Source organism: Carassius carassius, chromosome 14 (assembly GCF_963082965.1).
Source record: "Carassius carassius chromosome 14, fCarCar2.1, whole genome shotgun sequence".
In the NCBI taxonomy this organism is placed as follows: Eukaryota; Metazoa; Chordata; class Actinopteri; order Cypriniformes; family Cyprinidae; genus Carassius; species Carassius carassius.
Window position 1 is genome coordinate 26,628,642 of NC_081768.1, and position 12,675 is coordinate 26,641,316.

A 12,675-nucleotide genomic window follows, 5' to 3' on the forward strand; every position below is an offset into this window, starting at 1 on the left:
TTGCGAGGCCTGCGCGAATGTCATATATTTTTTAACTGGGCAAGGAGGAGAAGATTTAGCTGACCTCTTCCTACGAGTTGTTTGGATTGCCCTGGCGTTGCTGAAGTTGACTAAGCTGTATCTGCAGGTGAATCGAGTGGGAAACCCAGTGTGTTGAATGCATGAAGGACCAGATCATCTCTTGATAAATCTTGGTTGATAGGAATGCCGGCAACCTGGAGTGTATTGATAATCCTTTCTTTGGACCACTGGGTCCATGGATAATCCCTTTTCTGGAGATGAATGCTACGCGGAGTAGCAGCAGGAGATGGTAGCGCAAAATCATCATCTGATTCTGAGTAATCACAGATGACAAAAGGTTGCTGTGACATTTAGGTTTGGACGAGATGATGAAACAACAGCGGCAGTATCTGCAAACACGATGGAATGTGAGTAGAGTGCTTTTATATCCCTCGTGTTGAGAGCTGTTTGGCTAGATCTTAATTGGAATGTGACGTGGCATTAAGTCTTCCTAGTAGAACTTACACGTACACTTCCATTTCATCACAGGAAAGTTTGTAGTTCAGTCGGATATGTCAAAAACAAGTACGTGAAACAATGCACAAGTTACTTAATGGTGGGGAAAGAGAGAGAGAGAGAGTGAGAGCGAGAGAGAGCGAGAGAGAGCATGCTCGCGCACTTCTGATCTTTGATGTTCACTCACTTAGCACACGCATTTGGATTACAACTAAATCGTCAAAAATACAATTTATAGGGGCATTCACTATAAACATAATTTATTTTCAGCCTTAGGCATACATGACTTTCTGGTGAAAGTAAATTCTAGCAGCCTGTGTGTTATGCGCTAGGCAGTACGCTACTGTCCCTCTTATTCTGAAACAGTATAAATACATGTACGCTTCTGCATTATATGAGCACATTTAATAAATATATTAACTATAACTATTTGTGAACAATATCCCAGGACATTTATAACGAGTGGTTCCTGCATTATTACAGCAAAGCGCGTCATTACAGTACTAAGTCGCTGCAATGGAGCAACTCTAATGCTATTAAATTACAGACGATGAACCATAGAGCAAAAAAATAAATAAATAATTGATAATTTACAAAGAAAGAAACAAACACTTTACATTTTGTAAAACACGTTTTAATGGGCATAATTAAGTGTGAAAATAACTGAAGGATATACAGTCAAACCAAAAATTATTCAGACCAGGTATAATTTTTTATATATTTTTTTTTACTAGTGTGTGCAGGACACTATAGTTCAAGGGCACCTCAGTCATGGTATTGCAGGCCCGAATCTCAAACCCACAACCTTAGGGTTATGAGTCAAACTCTCTGACCATTAGGCCATGACTTCCCTTCTTGTGTGTTAGAGCACGTGATATATTATCAGGAGTAAGGAGTACCCCTTCAGGTAACGAGGGTTACATACGTAACTAAATGTTCTCCTGTTTGAGCTGTGCAAATGACAGTCCTTCAATCCAATGGCGTTGTGAAATTGAGTGCACTCTAATCCATTAAGGTCGTTAATATACAGGAAATTACTGGCAGTGAACCAGGTGTGTTCTACTTAAAGTGGCACTGCCTATTAGTGTATTACATCAGCGGCAGTGCGTGAGATTTTAAATGCACCCTTATTGCTCCCATACTGCAGATCACTCTGTGGTATTGGGGGGCGGTGCCACCCCATGCCACCCATTTAGACACGCCCCTGGTCCAAATATCAATCGTGTAGAGAGTCAATTATGGATTAAAGGGGTCATAGAATGCCCATTTTCCACAAGTTGATATGATTCTTTAAGGTCTTAATAACAGTTTTTACATTATTGCGGGGATTTCAACCATGCAAACCTGAAAACTGTTGCACCAAAGTTTCACCAGCATGGCAAATTTGCCACAAGAGGAGACAATATGGTGGATTTGGATTTATTTAAAACAAACCTCCTCATACAAAGCCACCCCCACCCCACCTTGGACTATCAGACCACCTCTGCATGCTGCTCTCCCCAGCATAGAGGTCACTGCTGAAACGCTCCAGGCCATTTAGTAGGACCATCAAAGTCTGTACAGAAGGAGCCACTTTAGCCCTACAAGACTGCTTTGAGAGCACGGACTGGAACATGTTCACGGAAGCTGCAACCTATGACCAGCATGTCTGTTTGGAATTATATACAAACTCTGTGACTGGATACATAGAAAAGTGCATTTAGTTGGTCACTGTTGAAAAACCCTAATTATGTATGCCAACCAGAAGCCGTGGCTAACAGCTGAGGTCCGGAGGTTTTTTCTCCATTCTGTCACCGATGAAGCTTTAGTTCCTTGCCGCTGTTGCCTCTGGCAATTTCCAGCGATTTCATCGACTTGATTGCACAGATAATATTTAAACTGAACTGAATTCAATGATGAACTGCATTTTTGGATTACTGACACACTATTTTCCTATTTAATGCTGTTTAGTTGCTTTGTCACAATCTGTATTGTTAAAAGCACTTCTGTATTGTTAAAAGATTGACTTTACTTGACCAGTTGACATATGTCTTCACTGACATCTTCAACATCTCCCTGAGCCAGGCTGTGGTACCTGTGTGCTACAAAAAGACCATTCCGGTGCCTAAGAAGTCAACGGTGACATGTCTCAATGATTATTGGCCTGTAGCACTGACTCCTATCACAATTAAGTGCTTTGAACGTCTGGTCAAAAAACACATACACTCCACTTTGCCCTCTTCACGAAAACCTCTGCAATTTGCAATTCACCACAACAACTCTACAGATGATGCTCTCTTCTACACACTGCACTCCATCTTATCACATCTGTACACAGAAGACTCATATGTCAGAATATTTGCTGATGACATCGCCTCATCAGCAATGATAATGAAACACCATACATAGAGGAGGTGGAACAACCTGTGAGCTGGTGCTGTAGCAACAATCTGTCTCTGTGGACAAGCTGAAAGAGATTATTTTGGATTTCCAGAGAAGTTCAACTGATCATCTTCCCCTGCTCATCAGTGGCTCTGCTGTAGAGAAAGCCAGGAGCAACAAGTTTCTTGGTGTGCACATTTCTTCTTCCTGCAGAAGCTGAAGAGAACCAGCCTCCCCCCACCCATCCTAACCACCTTCTACAGAGGAACTGTGGCCTGGCCAACTGCATCACTGTGTGGTTTGGAAACTGCAAAACAGCAGAACACAAGACCCTCCAGTGCATAGTGAGGACAGCTGAGAGGATCATAGGGGTCTCCCTCCCCTCAACCCAGGACATCTATCAGGCATGCTGTACACAGAGCCTCTGCCATTGTGAAAGATTCATCTAACACCTCCCACCATCTGTTTGACCCTCTGCCATCAGGCGGAAGACTACACTGCACCAGGACCCACACTGCAAATTTCTGCAACAGCTTTTCCCCCAAGGCTATCAGAATCCTGAATAAGCTGATACAAACCAGCATCTTACTCCCATCATAAACTGCTTTCCTACCCCATGTCTACAGAAAAAAAAGTGAACATTTGCATACATCTGCACTATGCACTTTCACTTAGCTGTGCACTATAGTCACTCTTGCAGAACTGCACAATGGTCAATTTACATACATCCACACTCACCTCACCCAATGTGCACTAAAGACATTCTGACATAACATCTGCTCTGAGTCAACTCAGTTGTGCACAAGCATTTATTCTTAAACTCTAACATTTCTTACATTCACACAATTTCACATTTCTACCTCATTTAACAGTTCTTCTTGTTATTGTGCTCGTCATGTTTATTGCTTGTTATATTTAATGTGCTCTTATGTCTGATCCCTGTTGTTATGAACACGTGTGTATACTTGTTTTGTCAGTGTCTTTGCACCTTGGTCCATCAGAAACAACATTTCATTCGTTAGTATACTGTATATGTGGAAGAATAACAATAAAGTTGAGGTGAGTTAAGTTGAAAAGTCTGTAACATGATTTGGTTAAAGGGATGGTTCATTAAGATTTCACTTTTGAAATGTTAATGTTAGTTAGTGTGTAATGTTGCTGTTTGAGTATAAACATTATCTGCAAAGTTACGAAGCTGAAAGTTCATTGCAAACATAGATATTTGTCTTTTATTTATTTTAAAATTCTGGCAGTTTAATGCCTACAAAATTGGATGGTCGGGACTACAACAAGTTACTTCCCTGGTCCGTGACATCACAAACCTAGATAAACCCTGCCCGCAGGAAAAGGCAGCAAAGGGGGCAAGGCCATGCTGCGCTGCTTAAGAGAAGAGGAAGAGAAAACCAGAGGTGCACATAAAAATATTTTCATATATGAATCGCAATTCTGTCTTCTAATGATTCTAATGGATTCACAAGTTTCAAAATCAATGTTCTAAAGCATTAAAAGCCATGCTTCCACAAGTTCTACACAATCCTCTTCAATAATACCTCTGCTTAAATTGATAAGCGATATCAACACCGTTGTTTACAATACAACCAGAGCACATGACGCTGACGTGAGGGGCGGAATGTTTAGACGCGTGCTAGAGGTGGTTTAGCCAATTACAACACACTGGGCTAGCTAACCAATCAGAGCCCATTGCCTACTTCTCAAGGAGAGGCTTCATAAAATAAGGAAATGATCAGCTCGTTTCTGAGAGAAGGGACAGAGCAGTGTAGAATAAAGGTAAATTATGTGAAAAAATACACACATTTTTACACAACCAAATAAAGAAACGCACTGCAAATAGAAAAAGCACCTGCAATTAAGAAAACAACTTCATCAATTTGACAACACAAGCACTGCAAATTCTCACAATATGACCAAATAAAGAAATGCACTGCAAATAGAAAAATAAGTGCATGCAAATTAAGAAAACAACTTCATTAATTTGACAACACACGCTCAAATCCTCACAATACAACCGAACAAGTTCTACACAATCCTCTTCAATAATATCCTCTGCTTCTCAATCGGGCTCAAATTGATAAGCAATATTAACACCGTTGTTTACAATACAACCAGAGCACATGACGCTGAAGAAAAGAGTTTTCTTCATAAGTTTCACCTGTTGTCAAACTGATGAAGATGTTTTCTTGATTTGCTGGGGCTTTTTCTATTTGCATGTGTTTTGTGAATTTGCTGTGTGTTGAGCTCTCTCGGTCACTTTATAACATAAGATAAATGATTACTTTTCATTAAAATCTTTATTAATGTCAAAAATGCTTACATTTATGTGAGTTTTGTTCACTCGGGCAGCCATGTTGCTGCTGTAGCTGGTTTACACTGGGATAATTCATTCCCCTTTGTTTAAAGTGTGGTCCTGAAAATCTTTATTTGAAGGGCTATCTGGACCTTACCCCTACCTCTCCAACCAAAAGAGAATTGAGACACCCTACCCCGGGGTAGGGGAAAGGGCTAAGGGTTAGAAATGGGATTGGGCCTGAAACTAAATAAAAAATTCCTGTTGAAAATTAGCCCTGATTCAAACAGAGTTGTGGCGAAAAAGGGAGAATCTGGAATCACAACAATTTTAATAAAGTCTAGTTTAAAGTGCCTAATAAACTATTATCATAAAAAAATACAACACTAAATAAGACAAACACTCAAAATCTTTAGAGGTGAAACGTTCACACAAAAAGAACAAGATGTAACCCAAAACACTTGGGATCCATCCACTCTGGAATCCATTTAAAATAATTGTGCATGAGTTTGATTTTCGGGCATTCAATAATGACAGATGAACGTGCTTTACCTCATCTGGCATGAGATTGTGACATGTGGCCAAGTTTGATAACCCATACTCAGACGTAGTGCACTGCATTTATTCCATCCTAAGTGCACACACACAGCAATGAACACACACACACAGAGCAGTGTGTAGCCATTTTTGCTGCGGCACCCGGGGAGCAGTTGGGGGTTCGGTGCCTTGCTCAAGGGCACCTCAGTCGTGGTATTGAAGGTGGGAGAGAGCACTGTACATTCAGGGATATGTCCTTCTCTTTTACAAACCCAGGACCTAAAAGTATGGACTACTCACTGGTCATCTACAGCCCGTTGTACCTCTACTGTTACCGTGGTACAAAATTCCTTGTGGTCTGACTCATCTGCATTAGTTATCCAGGACCTATTACTAAGTTCAAAGTCAAAGGAGGCCAATTGTGTGACCCAGTGGTGTTCATTAGCACCAAATTTGGCAGAAGCCAGATGGATAAATGGGTTGTTAGCTTTAAATACAACATGGAGCTATAATTAGACACATTCAGCTCAGTGAGATGAAGACTGCAGCTGTCATAAACGATAGGCTCCACCCAGACTCTCTTGAGTCTGTGGTGTCAGAGGGAGAAGACAATACATCCTGCAGCTCGCTGGAGGGGTCAAGCTGCACAGTCATTTCTAAAACTTCTGTATAAGTCAAGCCATTTCTCATGTTGCTTGCTGCTCTTCTCACCATCAAATGACCAGCAGCATGGCATGCAATTTGTTTAAATCCACTTGTTTTGTTTGGTCTGTACTTTTCACCATCAAAAGGCAGCAGGTGCATGAAAACACTTACTTTTTATTGTTTACTCCATGTAGTTCTGAGAGCTGATGTGCATATTTAGATTCAGATACATCAAGGTAAGTACACAATGGTCTCTCTCACACTCTCTCTTTCCTCTCTCTCTCTCTCTCTCTCTCTCTCTCCCTTCCTCTCTCTCACACACAAACACACACACTAAAATGTGCTGTTATACTCCATATAACTCCATATACAAGCCAGAAACTAAGCTTTTTTTTGCACAGGCCTATCTAAAGGGTTAATGGTCCCACCTAGTGATCAACTGTAAAATAACAAATTGTACCTCTTCCCAACAGGGAAAACCACCAACAATCAAGAATGCATGGTTATATGGTGTCATGGCTTTGCAATCAAAAAATGTCATTATAATGGAAGTCAATGGGGCAAAAACAGCCACAGACAATAAATGAGGGAGAAAATCACTTTTTATATTGAAAATAAGTTTTTTTTTGTGTGTGTGTGTTTTTTTATTTGTATTTTTATTTTTCAAATCAGTCATAAATCATTTATGAACTTGGTAATAAAGAGTTTTTAAACATTTGGTAGTTTTGATCAGGATTGAGGTTGATTAACAGATTTATGCAAAAAAAAAATTGAAAAAAAAAAAATTATCTGATAAATTTTTACAGCAGCTTAATTTAGTGAATGTTTTCATCCACGAACATAACGAAAGGGTAGCGAATTTGCCCACAGTGTATTCTTGAGTTTTTGAAAATGTTTTCAAAAGCATTTTCCCAAAAAAATTGTCAAAAAAATAGCCAAAAAATAGAGTCGCTCTAGCCAACTCAAGTCGACCTCCAACCACATCAAATGCTGCTCTACAGACAATGAAAACACCACAATGTCATCGATGTATAAAAGCTAATATTGACACGGCTGATCATTAAACAAGCGTTGCATAAATTGCTGGAATGTGCTAGGAGCATGCAGAGCCCAAATGTTATCCGATTATACTCAAATAAGCCAAACAGGAATTTAACTGATCGCTATGTATGCCGCTGCTGTAGAGCAAGTATGGACTTGCTACTGCCAACAGATAGACATTGCAATCATGTAAGTTATGCTGCTGTTGATGAATAAATAGGCATCTGTAAATCCTCTAAAAGACAGGAGCAAAGGAGCATCACACAATATAAGCCAACATATGCATGCAGCTATAAGAAGAAAAAAAAATGTTGCATTCATAGACATAAATAAATTCTCATAACAGAGAGAACTGTAAGACTATTGGACATACAGGCCCCTGTAAACAAGACATATGTACTGCTGTTGCTCCAACCACGTTTAATCTCTGTGTATCTAGTCCTGTTTTGCCAAATAGCTTAACACCAGTGGAACATGCTGTGTGTATCTGGTTTCTTGACCAGCTTAATATCTAGTGGCTTGATTAATGTGTATCTGGTCTACTGAAGCCCACTAGTGACAAAGCAATGTGTGCCTGGGTGCCATACTCTTAAGTACAATACAGGTCCTTCTCTAAAAATTAGCATATTGTGATAAAGTTCATTATTTTCCATAATGTATTGATACAAATTTAACTTTCATATATTTTAGATTCATTGCACACCAACTGAAATATTTCAGGTCTTTTATTGTTTTAATACTGATGATTTTGGCATACAGCTCATGAAAACCCAAAATTCCTATCTCAAAAAATTAGCATATCATGAAAAGGTTCTCTAAACAAGCTATTAACCTAATCATCTGAATCAACTAATTAACTCTCAACACCTGCAAAAGATTCCTGAGGCTTTTAAAAACTCCCAGCCTGGTTCATTACTCAAAACCGCAATCATGGGTAAGACTGCCGACCTGACTGCTGTCCAGAAGGCCATCATTGACACCCTCAAGCAAGAGGGTAAGACACAGAAAGAAATTTGTGAATGAACAGGCTGCTCCCAGAGTGCTGTATCAAGGCACCTCAGTGGGAAGTCTGTGGGAAGGAAAAAATGTGGCAAAAAATGCTGCACAACGAGAAGAGGTGAACGGACCCTGAGGAAGATTGTGAAGAAGGACTGATTCCAGACCTTGGGGGACCTGCGGAAGCAGTGGACAAAGTCTGGAATAGAAACACCCAGAGCCACCGTGCACAGGCGTGTGCAGGAAATGGGCTACAGGTGCCGCATTCCCCAGGTCAAGCCACTTTTGAACCAGAAACAGCGGCAGAAGCGCCTGACCTGGGCTACAGAGAAGCAGCACTGGACCTTTGGACAAATTTTGAATGTCATTCGGAAATCAAGGTGCCAGAGTCTGGAAGAAGACGAGAAGAAATGCCAAAATACCCGAAGTCCAGTGTCAAGTACCCACAGTCAGTGATGGTCTGAAGTGCCATGTCAGCTGCTGGCGTTGGTCCACTGTGTTTTATCAAGGGCAGGGTCAATGCAGCTAGCTATCAGGAGAGTTTGGAGCACTTCATGCTTCCATCTGCTGAAAAGCTTTATGGAGATGAAGATTTCATTTTTCAGCACGACCTGGCACCTGCTCACAGTGCCAAAACCACTGGTAAATGGTTTACTGACCATGGTATTACTGTGCTCAATTGGCCTGCCAACTCTCCTGGCCTGAACCCCATAGAGAATCTGTGGGATATTGTGAAGAGAAAGTTGAGAGACGCAAGACCCAACACTCTGGATGAGCTTAAGGCCGCTATCGAAGCATCCTGGGCCTCCATAACACCTCAGCAGTGCCACAGGCTGATTGCCTCCATGCCACGCCGCATTGAAGCAGTCATTTCTGCAAAAGGATTCCCGACCAAGTATTGAGTGCATAACTTAACATAATTATTTGAAGGTTGACTTTTTTTGTATTAAAAACACTTTTCTTTTATTGGTCGGATGAAATATGCTAATGTTTTGAGACAGGCATTTTGGGTTTTCATGAGCTGTATGCCAAAATCATCAGTATAAAAAAAAACAATAAAAGACCTGAAATATTTCAGTTGGTGTGCAATGAATCTAAAATATATGAAAGTTTAATTTTTATCATTACATTATGGAAAATAATGAACTTTATGACAATATGCTAATTTTTTTAGAAGGACCTGTATATGTGTGTTGTAGCTCAAACTTACATAGAAGCATGCACTATGTGTACCTGTAACAATAAATGCTATATATTGCAAGCTGATGGAAATGGGAGAGATGGCAACCACCTGAACATTTTAGTATCATGTTGACTCACAGCAGCATGTGACAAACAACAAGCTGCAGAGTAAACTTGCAAATCTGCACATTTTATCTTACCTGCTTTAGCCTCTATGTAGAATTGTTGTACTTTTCCTTTCAGAACATGTGAAATGATATTTACTAGAGAGTGTAACTTTGCATGGCAATGGATATCTGACGCTTGGTATAGATTCACGCTGCTTGAATCTTGTTGCATTCTTGCATTGCATTGCATTGGAGCGCAGCTGTAGGAAAACAAAACTAGAGTTATTTCATATTGCTTGGCGGGAAAGTAACCTATCCTACAGAAAACCATTAAAAACAGCTAGATCCGATTACTTTTATAGAACACTAATAACCTAGAACACTGTCTAAGACTTAGATGACTAAGACCAAGATGGCTGCTCTGTCAATTCTTCGTCATCAGTTAGGAACCTAGGTGTGCTATTTGATCGCAATCTTTCCTTAGAAAGCCAGAACTCTAGGTTTTGTAAAACTGCATTTTTCCATCTCAAAAATATATCTAAATTACGGCCTATGCTCTCAATGTCAAATGCAGAAATGTTAATCCATGCATTTATGACCTCAAGGTTAGATTATTGTAATGCTTTATTGGGTGGTTGTTCTGCACACTTAGTAAACAAACTACAGCTGGTCCAAAATGCAGCAGCAAGAGTTCTTACCAGAACCAGGAAGTATTAGCCCGGTCCTGTCAACACCGCACTGGCTCCCTATCAAACATCGTATAGATTTTAAAATATTGCTTATTACTTATAAAGCCCTGAATGGTTTAGTACCTCAGTATTTGAATGAGCTCCTTTTACATTATAATCCTCTACGTCCGTTACGTTCTCAAAACTCAGGCAATTTGATAATACCTAGAATATCAAAATCAACTGCGAGCGGCAGATCCTTTTCCCTTTTTGTCGACTAAACTCTGGAATAACCTACCTAGCATTGTTCGGGAGGCAGACACACTCTTGCAGTTTAAATCTAGATTAAAGACCCATCTCTTTAACCTGGCTTACACATAACATACTAATATGCTTTTAATATCCAAATCCGTTAAAGGATTTTTAGGCTGCATTAATTAGGTAAACCGGAACCGGGAACACTTCCCATACCACCAGATGTACTTGCTACATCATTAGAAGAATGGCATCTACGCTAATATTAGTCTGTTTCTCTCTTATTCCGAGGTCACCGTAGCCACCAGATCCAGTCTGTATCCAGATCAGGGGGTCACTGCAGTCACCCGGATCCAGTACGTATCCAGACCAGATGGTGGATCAGCACCTAGAAAGGACCTCTACAGCCCTGAAAGACAGTGGAGACCAGGACAACTAGAGCCTCAGATACAGATACAGACCTGTAAAGGCCTTGTCTCAGATGACCACCAGGACAAGACCACAGGAAACAGATGATTCTTCTGCACAATCTGACTTTGCTGCAGTCTGGAATTGAACTACTGGTTTTGTCTGGTCAGAGGAGAACTGGCCCCCCAACTGAGCCTGATTTCTTCCAAGGTTTTTTCTCCATTCTGTCACCGATGGAGTTTTGGTTCCTTGCCGCTGTCGCCTCTGGCTTGCTTAGTTGGGGTCACTTCATCTACAGCGATATGGTTGACTTGATTGCAAATAAATGCACAGACACTATTTAAACTGAACAGAGATGACATCACTGAATTCAATGATGAACTGCCTTTAACTGTCTTTTTGCATTATTGACACACTGTTTTCCTAATGAATGTTGTTCAGTTGCTTTGACGCAATGTATTTTGTTTAAAGTGCTATACAAATAAAGGTGACTTGACTTGACTTTACTATCTTGTGTAAAAAGCTGCTGCTGCTGTTATAAAAAAGCATATTTGTATGTTAGCCTTGCTCTTTACCTCATACACACAACTTGTTAAACATCAAACATTATGTAATTATTGTGTACTGTTGCTTTATTTAGGAACTGATAAATGGAAATTTCTAAAGAGTGAAATTCTGTTTTTTTATCTTAAGAGGATACATTTCAGGGGAACTCTATATTGAAATATTGGTCAAGTAATCTCATTGGCAGAATATTATTGCATATAAAGGTCAGCCTGTGCCATCTAGAGCAGAGTTATTCAAATCTTGTCCTGGAAGGCCAATGCACTGCAGAGTTTAGCTCCTACCCTGATCAGATTCACCTACCTGTGATTTTCTAATGATCCTGAAGACACTGATTAGCATGCTCAGGTGCGTTTGATCAGGGTTGGAGCTAAACTCTGCAGAGCATTGGCCCTCCAGGACAAGATTTGAATAACCATGATCTAGAGTTTCATGAATGAGGTGACTTGAGTAAACACATACAGTTTATTTATTTATCAATTAATCACATTTTTTAAATGCTAAAATTGTGCTCTTCTAAGCTGCAAGTCTGGATATATACTTGGTTACTTCTCTGCCGCTCCACCTCCCTCCGGGTCTCTGTGTTCCTTGGTCTCTTCTTGTGTTCAGGTGGAGCATGTGGTAGCTGCTCCGTGGAGGAGGGGGTAATGTCACGCTGTCTGGTCTCTGTTTCCCTGAGTCTCCTCTAGTGGTCTCACTTCCCCATAGGCACCTCACCGTAGGCACTACAATTCCCACAAAGCTTTGTCCCTTCATCACAGTAATTGCACTCCTGTTAATTGCACTCAGGTGTTTTCACTTGATAGTCATTACCCTGCCTATATTAACCGGTCTTTTTCTGTTTGTCTTCGTGGAGTCCTTTCTTTCCCTCACCCAGTTTCCTCGCCTTCCGAGTTCCTAGTCTTCCGAATTCCTGTTCCCGTTCCTGTTCCTTCCCTGTTTGTTTATTTGTTGGATGGATTTATGGTTTTGACCCTGGCTTGTTGATTTCTGATTTGGATTACCCAATAAAACCCACACTGCGATTGGATCTCTTGTCTCCTGTGTTTCTCTGGGTCTCCGATCATAACAGAAGGACTCCATCGATGTC